Source organism: Peromyscus californicus, unplaced genomic scaffold (genome assembly GCF_007827085.1).
Source record: "Peromyscus californicus insignis strain IS unplaced genomic scaffold, ASM782708v3 Scaffold_1__1_contigs__length_55948999, whole genome shotgun sequence".
Classification (NCBI taxonomy): Eukaryota; Metazoa; Chordata; class Mammalia; order Rodentia; family Cricetidae; genus Peromyscus; species Peromyscus californicus.
In genome coordinates this window covers 32,554,183-32,570,439 of record NW_026294492.1, presented here as the reverse complement: position 1 = coordinate 32,570,439, position 16,257 = coordinate 32,554,183, and the positions used below count along the sequence as shown (strand labels likewise).

The 16,257-nt window shown below is 41.6% G+C and overlaps 1 long non-coding RNA gene across 1 annotated transcript in view; it reads right to left on the bottom strand.

The window, feature by feature from the left end:
* Positions 1 to 15,321, bottom strand: part of LOC128115567 (uncharacterized) — a 33,048-nt gene extending 17,727 nt beyond the window's left edge. The window contains exon 1 of the long non-coding RNA XR_008220203.1: positions 15,192 to 15,321. This is a non-coding gene — a long non-coding RNA (uncharacterized LOC128115567). The remainder of the gene's footprint in view (positions 1 to 15,191) is intronic.
* Between the last annotated feature and the right edge of the window lie 936 nt (positions 15,322 to 16,257).

Below are 16,257 nucleotides of genomic sequence, written 5' to 3'. Positions count from 1 at the left end.
AGTTGCCTTGGGAAAGATCACCACTTCCCTCAGGATCCTGCCTTTAGCAGCAAAAAGCAGATGTTTTTCTAGATAAGAAACACGCATTTTTAAGCTGCAGCATGCAGAGTTTAGTCAGCAGGAAACAGGGAGTCTGATTTACACTCACGGTTGTGCTCTGCCCTCCTGGAATCATTCACTCCAATCACGCTAACGAGACCTGGTTTCCAGCCTTCTACGGTTGCTGGTATTTCTCTTTTGGATCAAGATTTCCTATCATTTCTGCCTCCAACCTGTTTTAACCACTGAAAGCCTAATGATTTAACTTGGGTATAATTATATCCCTGTTTCTAAAAAAATCAGTAATTGTGGATATACAAGCATACTTTTTGAAAATATGCCTGTGGCTTGCCATGTTCATGTTGCCCTTTAAGACTTTCCATTTCTTTAAAAATTTTGTTTTATGTATATGGGTGTTTTGCCTGCACATGTATCCATGCACCACGTATGGGCCTGAAGCTTGTGGAGGCCAGAAGAGGGTATCAGGTCCTTTGGAACAGGAGTTACAGACAGTTCTGAGCTGCCATGTGGGTGCTGGGAATAGAACCTAGGTCCTCTGGAAGAGTAGCCAGTCATCTTAACCACTGAGCCATACCTCCAACCCTGAAAATGTCCACTTCCTTGTACTGATAATCTTTGACATTCCATTAGGTAGCAAACCAGATGTTATTTTGAGTTGAAAGTGACTTAAATTCTAGATGCATTATAAGAAAATGATAAGACTGAAGAAGATTGCCCATTCAGTTTTTAAATAAGAACAGGATTTTGCCTGTTTGATATTTGCCTTTCCTGCGTAATTGTTAAGGCAGTGACTCTCATAGCAAAGAGAAGGATGTGTGGCCAGCTAATGACCCCTCCCTTCCTTTAACAGCAGGGAGACCTAAATGTATGGAATGTTGAAGATGATGTTATTTAGTACCGAGGGTAGGGCTTAGGCTACACACTGTAGTGAAGTCCTTCAGGTGTGCCCTATGACGGCTGTGCTCTCATTGATCCCTTCCAGAGAGGAGCTCTCATCACTAGAAGAAGCAGTATATCCATTATGGCATAGCACTGTGGTGGTTCAAAAGAAAATGGCCCCCACAGAGAGTGGCACTCTTAGGAGGTGTGGCCTCGTTAGAGGAAGTATGTCACTGTGGGGGTAGGCTTTGAGGTCTGCTAGGCTCAAGTTACACCCAGTGTCACAGTTCACTTCCTGTTGCCTGCAGATCAAGAAGTAGAACTCTCAGCTCTTTCTCCAGCACCATGTCTGCTGCATGCCACCACGTCCTGATGATAATGGACTAAACCTCTGAAACTGTAAAACGTCCTTTATAAGAGTTGCCCTTCACAGCAATAGAAACCCTAACTAAACACACATTTTATTATAAAAGTTATAACTACTTAACCCCATTCTCTTCAAAGCCCCATTAGTAGTGTGGGCACAGGCAATGAAACCACCTGAAAAATGACTCAAGGATAGATCTAAAGCTCTCTTATCCACACTACTTACAGTCATGTTGGTGGAGTCAGGTTGCCTTGCCTTTGCCTACTAATGTTTTCCCTTCCTGCTGAGTAACTTTAGAACAATGATTTTCAATCTATGGGTTGTGACCCCTTTGGGGTTGAATGACCTTTCACATGGGTCACCTAAGACCGTTGGAAAACACAGATATTTACATTATGACTCAAAACAGTATAAAATTACAGTTATGAAAAAGCAATAAAAATAATTTTATGGTTGGGGGTCACCACAACATGAGGAACTGCATTAAAGGGTCGCAGCAGTAGGAAGGTTGAGAACCACTGCTCTAGAAACACCATGTATTTGAGAATAGGGTCAGCATATATTTTTATCCTCCACCCCAAATGTCACAGTAGGCTTTGAACTTAACATGCATAATGCTTGTCTCCAAATTTAACCATACTATTCGAGTGGGGATTGTTGGTCTCTGACTGGACATGGCTTGGCACTGGGGCCATCCAGAACTTTATTTTCATCAGTTTTAGTAAGACTGCATCTTGGAATGAGTTGAGGCCATAGATACAGGAGTTCCCATGTCCTGCAGAATGTCATTGTGAATATCCTGTTTTGACAGCTTGCAATACTTTTTCCTTATGAGGCTAAAACAAAACAAAATTTAAGACATATAGTCCTGTATACATATAAATGAATTTTGGGATAAAATGTTAAATTTCATATTATAAAAGGAAATCCAAGCATTTTTCCTTGGGCAGGTGAGCTTTCTCTTTGCATTAGAGACTTGCTGGCTGTTAATGAACTCAGTTTCCTCTTCCTTGGTGCTTAGGAAGACTGTACTTCTGCTTATCCCCTGTAGTTATTTTGGGGGCCATGTCCTGGGTTTTGTCCCACGAAATACGGGATATCAAAGTCATTATAATTTTTAATTAAAAAGGAAAAAGCAATGCACATTTGCTTACATTATGTAGTTATTTTAATTTTGAAAGCAGAATAAGAAATTTAAAAAAAAACATGGTAAGTTGGCAAATTTAAAGCAATGAAATTAATTCTAAAGGAAATTGCTTTGTACCTGAAATAGTTAGGAATAAAGGCTTAAAAAATAGGAGATGCTAAGTTCAGGCAAATGGAACACTAACAAATAACCTTTCAAACTCATTTAAGACACAGCATTTCTAAAGCCTGACTGTGTCCTGGTGCCGGGGTCAGAAGGAATGCACTTTAAAAATGCTAGAGTAAACGATTTCAAAGACTTCATTTTCCCCCCAACATACCTTAAAATATACTCTGTTTGCAATAGAATTTACCTCTCTCTCTATTTCACTGAAATTGCCTCAATGGTCTTGATGAGTAACCATACATAACATATTAAAAAAAATCTTAATATCATCCATTTTTATATTTTTTTGGGGGTGAGTGTTTGATATATTCTCATCAATATGGCACAAATCTTATTGAGAAGTCACAGGTGAAACACAAAGATAACCATACATTCAACTCAGAGCGTAGTTTGTAATGACTACTGTGTAGGAATCTTGATGGATCAGTCTGCACCAGCCCAGAATGGCAGCGGGACTCTGGCTTATCATTGTCCATCACCCACTGAGCTGCTGTCTCTACTTCACAGTACCCTCTTCGAAATCACTCTTCAACTCTTCTTGTTTTTGTACATGTGACTGTTTCTTTTAGTAAGCATCTCTACAGTGTAATTAACCTTTATTACTTGGAAATTCATATTCATGTTTAGGCCCAATTTATGGCTTTATACTTTTGAATTTTCAAAGAGGGGATTGGCTAACAATAGAAGCATTTGAGAAAAAATCTAATAATTATCCCAGCTTGGCCACTACCAAGTTGCATAATTACAAGCAAATTATCCTTCATTGTTGAATCTCTAATAATTGACTGTTGGGAACTGACAGCAATTACCACTATTTACCTCCAAGTAGATTATTCATTTTGATATTTGTCTTTTAAAAATGCTAAAGAAACCTATTATGACTGAGAAGAGGGCTATAAAAATAGCTTGGTGCTTTGCACCAGAAAAGCTGTGTGTGTAAATCCAAGATCTGTCATTTACTGGCTTAAAGTCTTAGACAGGGCCTGGCTGGATGGCTCATCCTGTGAAGGCACATTGCTGCAAAGGCACTTGCCTCCAAGCCTGATGACCTGAGCTAGAACCTCTGGAGTGACAAGCTGGAGAGAAGTGACTCCCACATGTCCTCTGATTCCCATGGCATATGCATGTGCACACCAGTGTGTCCAGAATAAATAAATATAAAAGTATCAAAATCTTATACAAGTTATTTAAAACGTGGGCCCATTTCTTCAAAAATGGGATGGGTCATCTTAGCACTTTCATAGGAACACTTTGAGGACGGGGAGACAAGTGTCCCACATAGTGTTGGTCAGTCAAGAGGACTCAGTAAGAATTTGTTTTCTCCAAAGACTTTGAGTAGGAAACCTAAATTCTTCAAGTATCCCGAGCAGTGAAGCCTGACAGAGTCCCAGGAACAGTTATCTGTTTGCTGATTCATAGTGACCACCCGTTTATCCCAAATAATGACTTCTCCATTGGATACAGAATTCTGATTTCATTATTCTTTCTTAACTAACCTTGAAAGTGGTAATGAGATCTTTTTCTTTTTTGACTTTCTACTTACAATTCCAGAAGAAAATTGGTCATTAAATCAAAAGTCCCGATAGTTCATTTCTTGTTCTAACCCATCTGATGGGTCCCACCATACTTGGAATCAAACTGAATCCCCATCAGTGCTTGCAGGGCACTGCGAAGTCAGAGGTGGGCAGCCTCTGTCTCGTCTCCTTCTGCTCTCATCCTCACTCTCTCTTCTCCAGCCCCACATGTCTTCCTGTTGCTTTTACATACTCAGTCCATGGCCACCTGAAGTCATTCTTCATAGACAGCATCAGGTCCTTTCCCCCAGATTTTCATAGTTGGGTCCTTTCCAGCACCCAAGATTCCTCTCCAAATCACTTCCTCAGGAAGAGATCTTTAAAATATCCACCTCTTCCTTGAGCCCAACACAATCTATCCAAGAAATATGTACTCTTTCCTTATAAGAAAATATAAAAATGTGGAAGAGTATTTATAGGCCATAGAGCTGCATTGTAAATTATCGTTACTTGCTTGTTTGTTATCCATCTTTTCCATTAAAACACAGGTTATAGGTAATGGAGAATGCTGCTGTCTCCCAGTCCTGGAGTGCTGATCTCTCTCTCTCTCTCTCTCTCTCTCTCTCTCTCTCTCTCTCTCTCTCTCTCACACACACACACACACACACACACACACACATCACACACTTACAAATGCACATACATACAGAAACACACATCACACACACATCACACAGACACAGACACAGGCACATGTGCGCACACCCACCAACCCCCCCACACACAGGCACACACATGAATGCACACACATACACAAATACACACCACACACACAGACACACACACAGGCGCGTGCGTGCATACACACACACACACACACACACACACACACACACACACACACACCCACACCCATTCAGTTCTATGTATTCTTTCTCTTAGTCTTGTTTCCCTGAGGTCAAGCCTTTTTTGGTGTGTTTAGTTCTGATGCCTAATGTCAAAACTCTAAAATCATCCTGTCCAATAGAAATTTAATGTAAACCACATCAATAATCTTAAATTATCTAGTAGCCATGCTGGAAAAGTACACACACATCAAATTTTGATAATATTTAACCCATTAATCTGTTATTATTGCAACCCACAATTCACATAAATAATATTGCTGAGTTTATATTTTTGCATTCTTTTCAAAATTTGTGGTATGCTTTAAGCTTGTGGGTCATGCCAACTTGAAATACATATACCTATATAAGTATTTTCTGCTTACAAGCCATATGTGACTGGTGGTAATTATATTGGATAGTGCAATCCAGCTAACGTGTAAAAGATAGTATTTCTTGACTTATATAATGTATATTTATTACATATAACATATAGTGACAAGATTTTCACTTTGTGATGAATGAGTATGCTGCTCACACCCTGTTCTCCTCATCTGCTTTTTTCCTAATGTTTTTAGATCTATGTACTTGTGTGACTCTAGATATTTGTATGGAATCTGTGCTTACAATTTCAATTTTTAATTAGTCTCTTCTACTGCCTTGAATAATAGACTTGATAGTGTTTTTAATTCTTCAGTTTCGGGAATATTAAAATGACATCTTGGGCCTTTATTTCAGGATGTCACCATTTCTATAGCATTCTGGACCTTTGCTCCTCTCTGTTCTGGCTTCTGTGGAGTTCAGGTTGTAAACATTTACAATTGTTTCTGCAGCCATGTGCATGAGCCTCTCATTTTTCTTTTCTTTTTCTTTTTGGGGGGGAATATATTATGTGTGGGTGGTGTATGCATGTGTGTGTACATGTGTGTGAGGCCAGTTAGAGGTCTCTGTCACTCTATCTCTCCCCTCTCTATGGCCCCGAGACAGGGTCTGTCATTGAACTGGAAGTGTGGCATTTCAGCCAGGCTGTTCTTTGGATCTGCTTGCTTCCTTATGCTCAGTGTTGGGTTTGCAAGCATGTACAGTACACTCAACTTTTCATGAAAATGCAGGGGATTTGAACCCAGATCTTCATGATTTCCAGTAAGTGCGTTTACACACTGAGTCAGCTCCCTAGCTCCATTCCTTGGTCTTTCTAAAGAGTCAGATAGGCTGCAGCAGAGAGTGAGAGAGCTTCTGTAAAATTTTAACAGATACAGATGGAGGCACAGAAAATGCAAACTCAATTGTCCTGGAGCTGAAGACAGAAGAGAGGAAGTTCCCTTACTGGGAAGCCAATATATTATGTAGTCGTGGTTTTAGATAATGGGATGAAATACCAGACACTAATTTGAACTTGACTTTTTATTATTTTATGATTTTATTAAATATAGAGATTAAGTATAGTAAGGAAATAGATTCACATTTAGTATGTCAATGAAATTTTTTTTCCTCCTGGAAAGCTGGCTCTTTCTGGATCAGGATTTTGTTCTTCAGAAGACTGAATACTGAGAGACAGAATCAGTGGAGACTCGTAGGAAAGCTGTGAGGCTGGTGTCATTTGTAGAGGATGTGTTTACGGTTGTTTTCTTCTTAAAATTAGAATTTGATGCACAAAAATTACAAACACAAATATTTGTAGTTGGCCCATGGAATCAGGCCGTAATATCTATTCTACTTATAAATCTAGCAGGCTGATTATCAGTTTAAGAGTTTAGCAGTTACCTCGACTAATTGCAGTTTTTTTCTGTGTGTGTGTATTTTGAACATTAATAGACTTGCTTTTTCTAAGAACTAAGTGCTTGGAACAAGCCATTTATCTCTAGGTACTGTAAAACTAGTTTATCCACTCAGTGGAATTTCAAATATTGTAGATGTTAATTTCTTTTGTAAATTCTAATCATATGTAGAAACACAGGAAAACCATTTATGCATTTTAATTTAAAACGTGTAAGTCTGAAAAAAATCAATTATTCAATTATACATTTACATTGGAATCATCAAACAGATGTGAGACGTTTCCGTGCCTTAGATTTCTAAGGAACTTACAAACAGTGAGACCATGTGTCTGCTGACTTTATGATTTCTAAGGAACTTACAAACAGTGAGACCATGCGTCTGCTCACTTTATGACTCCCGTTCTCCTCTCAGTCTCGCTAGCATTGAAAGGACCTTAACTCACTGAAGACAGGAGCACCATCCTAAGTTAAGGTCTCTTCTCAGGTGGCCGTGGAAGCTAACTCTCTGGCTATGTGTGTTTGGGACAAGAGCTTGAACTACAGCCTGTCAGGAGAAGTTCTGATATGGCCCTGCTGCATCTTGCCCAAGGCCTTGATCTATAAAAGCTATTTTCTTTGCAACCTCAGTTACTGAAGATCTGGTTAAGGCCCTCTTCGCCTACGGGATGGAGAGATGGCTCAGTGGTGAAGAGCACTGGCTCCTCATACAGAGGACCCGTGTTCAGTTTCTAGATCCAGATGGTGGTTCACAGCTATTTGGCAACTCCAGTTCCAGGGGATCTGACACTCTCTTCTGCCCTCTGTGGGCACCAGGCATGCACATGGAACACATACATGCATGTAGGCAAAACACTCACACACATAAAGAAATAAATCTATACAAAGAGTTTCTTGTTTTAAATGTGTGTATGCATGTATGTATGTACTATGTATTTTGTGTGCACATTTGCAGGGGAGAGAAGGTACAAGGTGCATGTGAAACTCAGATGTTAGTGTGAGGGAGTTAGTTCTGTTAGGTATGTAGTCCCTGGGATTCAGCTCAGGCCCTTCTTGGCAGCAAGCTCTTTGAGCCCTGAACCACTTCTCCAGCTCTCAGATAAAGACTGTCTGATGTGATATAGATAGACTTTACTGCTTGAGCGGGGTAAATGAGGAAGGAATGTACTACTAGGTGAGAGTCAACTAGTTTAGAGCCCGAGTCTCTCCTTTCCTCATCTTCCTCACATGGCAGGGCTGAGGCACACGGACTTTTCAGTGCGTTCTGTATGCTTTAGAGGTTTTCCTGGCTGTTCAGCTACCACTTTAAAGCTGCACTAACAATAGGTAATAGGAGCCACTTAAAAAATATGATTTTATTTGATGCAAGATGATAGCACTTTATGCATACACATACATATATACACATATGTATGGAGCAATAAGAACCAAAATAACTGCTTTCTATAGGTCAATAATTTGGAAGTCATTATTTTCTTTGGGTACTATGAAAGTGAGCCCTGGAAACTTGAAACAAAAAAGAGCTGCCATTTGTCATTCAGTGGAAATGGGATCCTCAAGGAGTGTTGAGTAGCCCACCACTTCAAGTGCATAGACTTCATAGCTTCTAGTATTCCTTCTTCTCTCCGTAAGTAAGAGGGAAAAGCAGAGGCTATCAAAATTTTGGGTCTTTGGACTACGGAGACAGTTCAGCGGGAAATGTGCATGTAGCACAAGTGTGGACCTGAGTTTGGGTCTCCAGAAGCCACATCAACCCAGTCATAGTAGCATTCATCCGTAATCCCAGCACGCCTGTATTGAGATGGGAAGTAGAGACAGGAGAATTCCCAGGAGTGCACAGGTCAGCTAGCCTGGGGTATGCAGTAAGCGAGATAATCTGGTGTAGACAGAGTAGACTGAAGACTATCACAGGAGATTATCATCTAATCTCCACGAGCATGCCATGTCATGTGCATGCCTGCACTTACATAAACATGTGCACACACACACACACACACACACACACACACACACACACACATCATACACATATACAAATCACACAGATTAAAAAAAGTGTGAGCTTATTTTTTTTTAGACTCTGTTTCCATTAACCGCAGCAAACACTACTCTGTGTGTCACTCCTTACCAGCATTTAAAAAATTTTCACAAATATGTTCATTGTACATATACGGTGAGGATGACTTGAGTGGCCCGGATGTGTTAGGTACAGGATGTGTTAGCCTCTTTAGCAAGAGTAGGAGATTTCCCGTGACTTTTGTGGTATTTCTGCCTTTAGTTGGTTGCTGGAATCGGTTACCAGATGAGCTGTTGAGAGCAGCTCATCTCATTCTTCATTGTGCAGTGTTCCATGGCTCACATTTCCCGAATGGAAAGAGTCAAAGGACTTTAAGTGACTCTCTGTGCTGTCTCTTGCTGCGGTATGCTTTAGATCCATGTTCAACTCTTCTAAAATATTTTATTTATTCATATTCTATGTCCTTATCTATATCTATTTGTGAATCATGTGCATGCCTGGTGACCACAGGCCGGGAAAGGGTGTTGGATTTCCCTGGGACTGGAGTTCTAGATGGCTGTGAACCACCATGTGCATTCTGGGGCTTGAATCCCAGGTCCTCTGGAACAGCAGTCTGTGCTCTTTTCTGCTGCGCCACGACTCCAGCCCCCATACTCAAAGCGTATAGACTTTTGGCTTTTTTCTATTCAAAGGAACATACAGCCCCAGTGGTGGCACCATTTGTCTCTTTTGACCTTCAAAGGCTCAGGGAAGGATCTGTGAATAGGTGGAAATCGAGAGGGAGTTGCCTATTCCTCGCTGATCTGTTTGCTTTGCAAGTGAGGTGTGCAGAGCACCTCACGTGTATTCCCTAGCAGCCTTCAATGTGCCCAGTCATAGTGCACTGCAGCTCGGTTTTAAGGCACCCCGTGGGATGAAGCAAATGTGGGAAAGCTGAAAAATCCAGGGGCTGTGCCATTTTAATCAATTAAATGGCATTAACAAATTGCTGTTCTCTTCCTAGGCTTGTAAAAGTAAAGCCTATTAAGGGAAAAGTTGACATTTATTGCATAAAGAAAAAAATGTACTTGGTATTTGCAAGCAGTACAATTTTTTTTTTTTTTTGTATTGTGTTGTACCAAGGACCGGATTTTGTAGCTTTTTGATTTTTTTTTTCTTTTGCTGGTTGTCAGGGAGATGTTTTAGAGAAGATGACAATGACTATGTTCACGATGAACTATTATAAACTTTATGAGCTTAGGGGCCACAGTTTCCCCCATTTTTGCCTCTATATCCATGCACTGTATTATAAAATATAGCACTTAGTGTGTACTAAATGAAACTGAATTTAAATAGTCATTCCTTTCCACAAAATTGTAATATCATGCCACATGTATGTTTCTATGTTAATACTAGGATATATAGGAGAGTAATGGAAAGCTCAGGCTTTTTCTGTGGCCTCCAACTAGTAATGTGCCAGAGAAATGAATCTCTGAGCAAAGAGTTGACTTGGGAAAAGCAGAAGAATTGCCATTCAAGATGTGCAGACTATGATGCTCTCCAGAAAACAAAGTAACAGAGGAGTGACGTCATGTAGGATGTTTTGAAGGTGAGTTCACAGCGCTGGCAGCAGTTGACTGGAATTGGTGAATGTCAGTAGTTACTAGATAAGAGTTGTAATCATACAGCTTACTGCTAGGTCCATGTGGTTTTCAGCTTGGATTGCAATAGGGCTTTAGAATAGCTATGTGTGACTTTCCTGTTTATCTCTACCACCTCTTGACTCTGATGTAGTTGGGGAGGGCTTAAGTAACTCCATTTCTTTTATCATCATCTTTCATAAGGGATTATAGAGTTGTCAAATCCTCAAGATCCTTGGAACAGAGCAGACCCCAAAGACAGAGAAACAGACCTTCATGGGCTCAGTGATTGATTTGAGAAGAGGCAAAAACTTAGAGGGAACTTAGGGGGTTCCCATACAGAGGAGACAAAAGTCATTCCTGGATGACAGTCTTAGGTTTATAGACTCTGTTGCTGTAGGACTTAATTCCAGTGCTGTATTCTGAATTGTGTTCCCCCTAATTGATATGCTGAGATCATAGCCTTCATAGCCTCTATTGTAATTGGATTTGGAAATAAGGTGTTTAAAAACAAAACTGAGGTTAGATGATGTTGTGGGGGTAGGCCCTAATCTGGCAGAACTGCTGTTCTAGGGAGACAAAGGGGATAATGTAAAGTGGTTATGCACAAAAACGCAAGACCATGTGAGGACAAGGGAAGGAGAGAGGCCTCAGGATAATTCAAACCTGCTGATAGCTTGATTTTGAACTTACAGCTTCCAGAACAGTAAGGCGGACATTTCTTCTGTTTATTGCCACTCAGTCTGTGGCACCTCGAGATGGCAGTTTTACTGGACGGATTTGAGGGTGGACTTGCCCTGTTCACAACACGTTCGCAGCCCTGTCCTGACTTGTACTTCTTTCTGTTTCAGAATTCTGTTTCAGAATATTGAGTGGTAGGATTTTGCTGCCAGGGACAGGTGTTGGCTGCTAATCTCAGTGGCAAGGAAGGAGGCAGGAAGTCACGGAATATACAAGCAGATATACAAGAGGGAGGACACGGTAGTGCAGTCGAGAGAAATGGTGCTGCTGGTTTATGCTACTTTGACGCAGCATTGTAGAGGCTTGACCACTTTTTAGGTGATGATCCTGGAGAAATGACGAAATTCTGATGTGCCCCAGTCTTCTCCTTATCTGTAAGGAAGATCGTAGCAGAGTTGCTGGAAGGTTAAAATGAGTTAATAATACGTAAAGTGCCGGAAACAGTGCCTCACCAATGACTGAGAGCACTGTGGGAGTTTGTGGACCATTAGCAATGGTATTGACGGTAATGATGATGGTGTTGTTGACGCTGACAATGACTTTTGCCATTGTTTTTCACATGTACTTGAGCCAAAGTTACTTGGCCGTACTGATGTCTTTCCCCCTTCCCAAGGTTATTTTTGGCTCCACATCCAATAGTTTAATTAACTCAGGCAGTTCAATCCCACCCAGCAGCCTTACCCATAACCTATAATGTGTGTAGGACTCCATCCTCCTTAGTGAGAACAATTTATTGCGTGGCTTGGGTAGCCACCCGAAGCCAGGAATGCATGTCATATTGATCTTGGACCTTGATGGCAGCTTAGCTTTTTGCTGCTTTGTGGCTTTAGGGCATGAGCTGGGGCCTCTTTCTCAACAGTCCCTTCTTTTGAGTTTGGTGTTTCAATTCTTTTCCTACTTGTATCAGTTTGCTTCCTTCCTTCCTCAAGGGGTTCCTAGGATGCTCTGGTATCCAAGGCTGGGCTGTGAAGTTTATGATACAATAATTTTACTTCCATGATTCCTTCCCCCTTAGAATGTCATTTCCCATCGCATCTGCAAGTGCACCCCCTGAATATTAGCCAAGATCTGCTTCATATGACACTTTGCTACAAAACCTCTCTGTATTCTAATGTTTTACTCAAACTCTGCCCTCAATGAGCAGCTTACGTAACACTTTGTATAAATTTAAATTCCTGGAGTAGGTGAAGGGTATTTCTGGAAAGCACAGATAATTCGGTGTCAAGTGTAGCAGAAAATAGATGAGTTGGCCTGGAGCTTGTATCTCTACAGTCAGATTTTCATGGAAAGTCCAGTAAAACAGACCTCTTTTAAGGAGTTTTTCATGAAAAGCTATTCTCTTGAATGGTTAACAAAAACTGTATGCAATGAAGCCTTCTGAATTCCAAGACTTTGATAAAGCTATCCATCCATATAAGAGATCATGTCATGTTTATCTTTGTAATTTCTGCACCCAGAAAAGCACCTGGCCCAGTGTTGGAGCTCCAATGTTGGTTGGATGAATAAAGATGCTCTTGAAGGTACACCTATTCCCTCCTTTCTTCCTTCCTTCCTTCCTTCCTTCCTTCCTTCCTTCCTTCCTTCAGGCTTTAGTCCTGACAAAATTGTTCATGGAAGAATGACACTAATTTGGTTTTACAAATCTTCCTGTCAAACCATTACTTTAGGATTTACTGCCTGACTATCAGAGGGCAAGCAGGGGCAGGAAGAGAGGGAGGTAAAGACTGAAGGTATTTATTCTAAGCATCGGTGCAGAGGACTGCAGTAGTCACTGGCGAAGATAAAGGAGGAAGCGGGTACACAAGCATCTCCATCTTAGGCTTGTTTTGTCTACATAATGTAGTTTCCAAAATGATTATTCAGAACGCTTTATAATCTCCTCACCATTCCGACAGTCTATGCAATCACAGGAATATGCATAACCTGGGTGACTGTTTTTTGGAGGCATGTCAAAACACATTTGAATTTCAATTCTTTTTTGTATGTGTGACATCAAGAGATACTTTCTGGCTCTTTCCATCTTTTTCTTTCCATTTCAAGTATTTTACAAAGTTTATGCCAAATCTCATTTATTCAAGTAGGCTTAAAAATTAGTCTTAAATATAGCCAACAGAAATAGCAAAATGCAGTGGTGACATTATTCTTCTTTTCATTCAGAGGGGCTCTGCTCCAGACTCTTTAAATGTCTTACTCAACGTTGTTTATTTCGACTATCATTGAAGTATTTAAGTAAAGATAAGAAGCGTGCAGAATGTTTTGAACTGCAGTAATTGAAACCAACAATTTTATAAAACACGCTTTAAGCACTGAAAAAAATGTGATGTTGCAAAGTATTTTTAAAAAAGATTATAAAGATAACTATAATGCAGGGTGTGCTTGACTCAAACTCTCTTTGCTGAGAGAAGCAGGAACGGCAGGACTCAACTTACAATGGAATGAGTTCATGATGAGGCTACTTTGTCAATCTGGCTGGCAACCTCTGATTCTTAATTAGTTTGTTTATATTAATTTTTTTTTTACAGAGTTAAAAGCCCAAGAGATCAGAGCACTAGCAAACAGCCAAGACTACCTTTAGCTTACCAGTCACTGCCGTCACTTCCCCTGAGAAAGCGTTTCTTCCTGTCTGACTTGTCTTTTTATTGCCTTTCTGTTCTGCCTTCTCATTGGCTCTGAACCCAACCACATGGCTTCCTCATCACTGCCTGTCTATACAGACCTCCTAGTTTCTATGGTTGGTACTGGGATTAGAGACTCAAGAGTTACCATACTTGACTGTGTCCATGACCACACAGAGACTCTGCTGGGAAAACTACTACGTATCTTCATATAGAAGAACAAAACTAGGCTCATTTCTATCACTCTGTACAAAAATCAGCTCTACAGGGTTCAAAGACCTCAGTGTGAAACCCGAAACACCAAACTGCCAGGGGAAACCATGGGTGGTACTACAAGAAGCAGGTGTAAGAGAAGATCTTCTAGGTAGGACTCCATTAACTCAGGAATTACGGTCAGCCATTGACAAAGGGGCTTTCGCAAAAGTACAAAGATTTCTTTTAACCATCATTTCTCTCCAGTTCTCTCTCTCTCTGTCTCTCTCCTCCCCCCCCCCCTCTATATAGGGCTGTCCTGGAACTCATGCTGTAGACCAGGCTGGCCTCGAACTCTGAGATTGGTTTGCCTCTACCTCCTGAGTGCTAGGATTTCACTACCACCACCCGACAACCCATCTTTCTATTCCAGACAGGAACCAGGTCTAGTGCCCTTATCTAGTTTGCACTGAGAATCCTTCTTCAGTGTGCTGCGTCGATAGAATGAGACACGGAGGTGAACAAAATAAAACAAAAAAAGTCTAGACCAGTGGTTCTCAACCTTCCTGATGCTGGGACCCTCATGTTGTGGTGACCCCCCCCCCCCAACATAACATAACATTATTTCCGGTGCTGCTTCATAACTATAATCTTGCTACTGTTATGAATCATAATGTAAATAGCTGTGTGTTTTCCGATGGTCTTAGGCGACGACCCCTGTGAAAGGGTCATTTGAGTCCCCAAAGAGGTCGCGACCCACAGGTTGAGAAACACTTGTCTAGAGGCTGTGCCGGCTGATGGGTCTTGGAAGACCGGCTTTCACTCAGCAGGTCCAGCTAAGCCTTTAATTTTTAAATTGCTCTAGCGCAGGGGGACTTATTTCCATGACATTTAAGAAGAAGAGCCTGCTGGTTGTGGTCGCCTGAAATAAAGGCATTAGGTTCTCAAGCAGAAAACCCGCCTGCCCCGAGAGACACAGGCTGCGCTTATAACGGAATAATCATGAGAGAGGCGTGTCCCCGGCCACATTCAAAGGGATTTCGGGAGGCTTCTGTTTCTCCTACGGTGGTCCCAAAGCCTAGAGGGTCAGAAATGCAGACAGCTGGAATCTGGGGTGTGGGAGGTGCTTCCAGGGAGCGGCTCACTGCGCTTCTTCCCTCTGTCCCCTGCACTGTGTTCCTCACACAGCGATCTCAGAGTGTGCACGGTTTCCTACCTGCCTTTCTTCGGCATGGGGCCGGCCCTCCAGAAGACCTTGTGGTCGGTTACCACAATTCTTCCAGAGTAAACAGAGGAAAAGCAAGATGAGGGAGGAGCTCCGAGGAAGGGAAGCAGAAAAAGTATGCTCACCTCGTCCAGCAGGTGGCAGTGAGAGTACGTGGCTAGGCTAAGAGCGGCGCCCCAGACCCGAGGACCAGCGCTGGGAGCTGTTTTTGCTCCAAAGCGGATTCCAGGACCTGGTACCTGCCGCCGCTCAAGCCCTCGGCAGATCTTGTAAGAGCTTTTCCATTTGATAATATATAGGGACATCACTTGTTTCCCTTCTGTCAAGAGGCTTATTTTGAAAGGCTGAGCATGTTTTAATAAATCAGCAACCCTCCAAGTCTGAAGGGAAATAAAATGTTTTGCAGCCTGGTGAGGGCAAGAGTTTGCCTTAAGCACTCCATTGACAGGATGATCAAATAAGGACAAGGTTGTGGTTTTGATCTCTGTGGAGGCCAATTACTTTGTTCTATTGTGTGGTCAAAGACCTCGCTGCCAATGTGTTGAACGACCTGGAAATGTCTGCTTTGCATGTAAGAGGTCAGCCTTGCTGCATGGTCAAAGACATTCACTAGGACTAGGGAAAAAGTTCAGCGTTAGCGTCGTGCAGTCGGGTTAAAATCCCCTTCCTTGAAGGCGATGGACAACGTGCCTGAAAGTACCTGGGCATAATGTTCATACTCATTGACTATTTCTGGGATAGTTCACTTGTACACAGGGAGAATGGGTTTTGCCATTTGAAAACACAGTTCTCTGCTTCAGGGGACCATCTCTGTAGATCCCTGTCTTCTCTCCCCTTGCTGGTCTCAGAGAGGGTCAGAGGTGGAGAAGAATCTGAGAAGAAAGAGTGGAGTGAATCTACTTCTTCTCACATTATTGCCTTTTAGACCCACGCATGACTTTGGATGAGGTATCCTTCTTATCATAGATATGTGGTCAAACGGCTTCTTTAAGGGAGGAACACGGACATCCCATGACCTTGCCTTGCTCATACATGAGGGGCCACCTTTCCTTTTTGT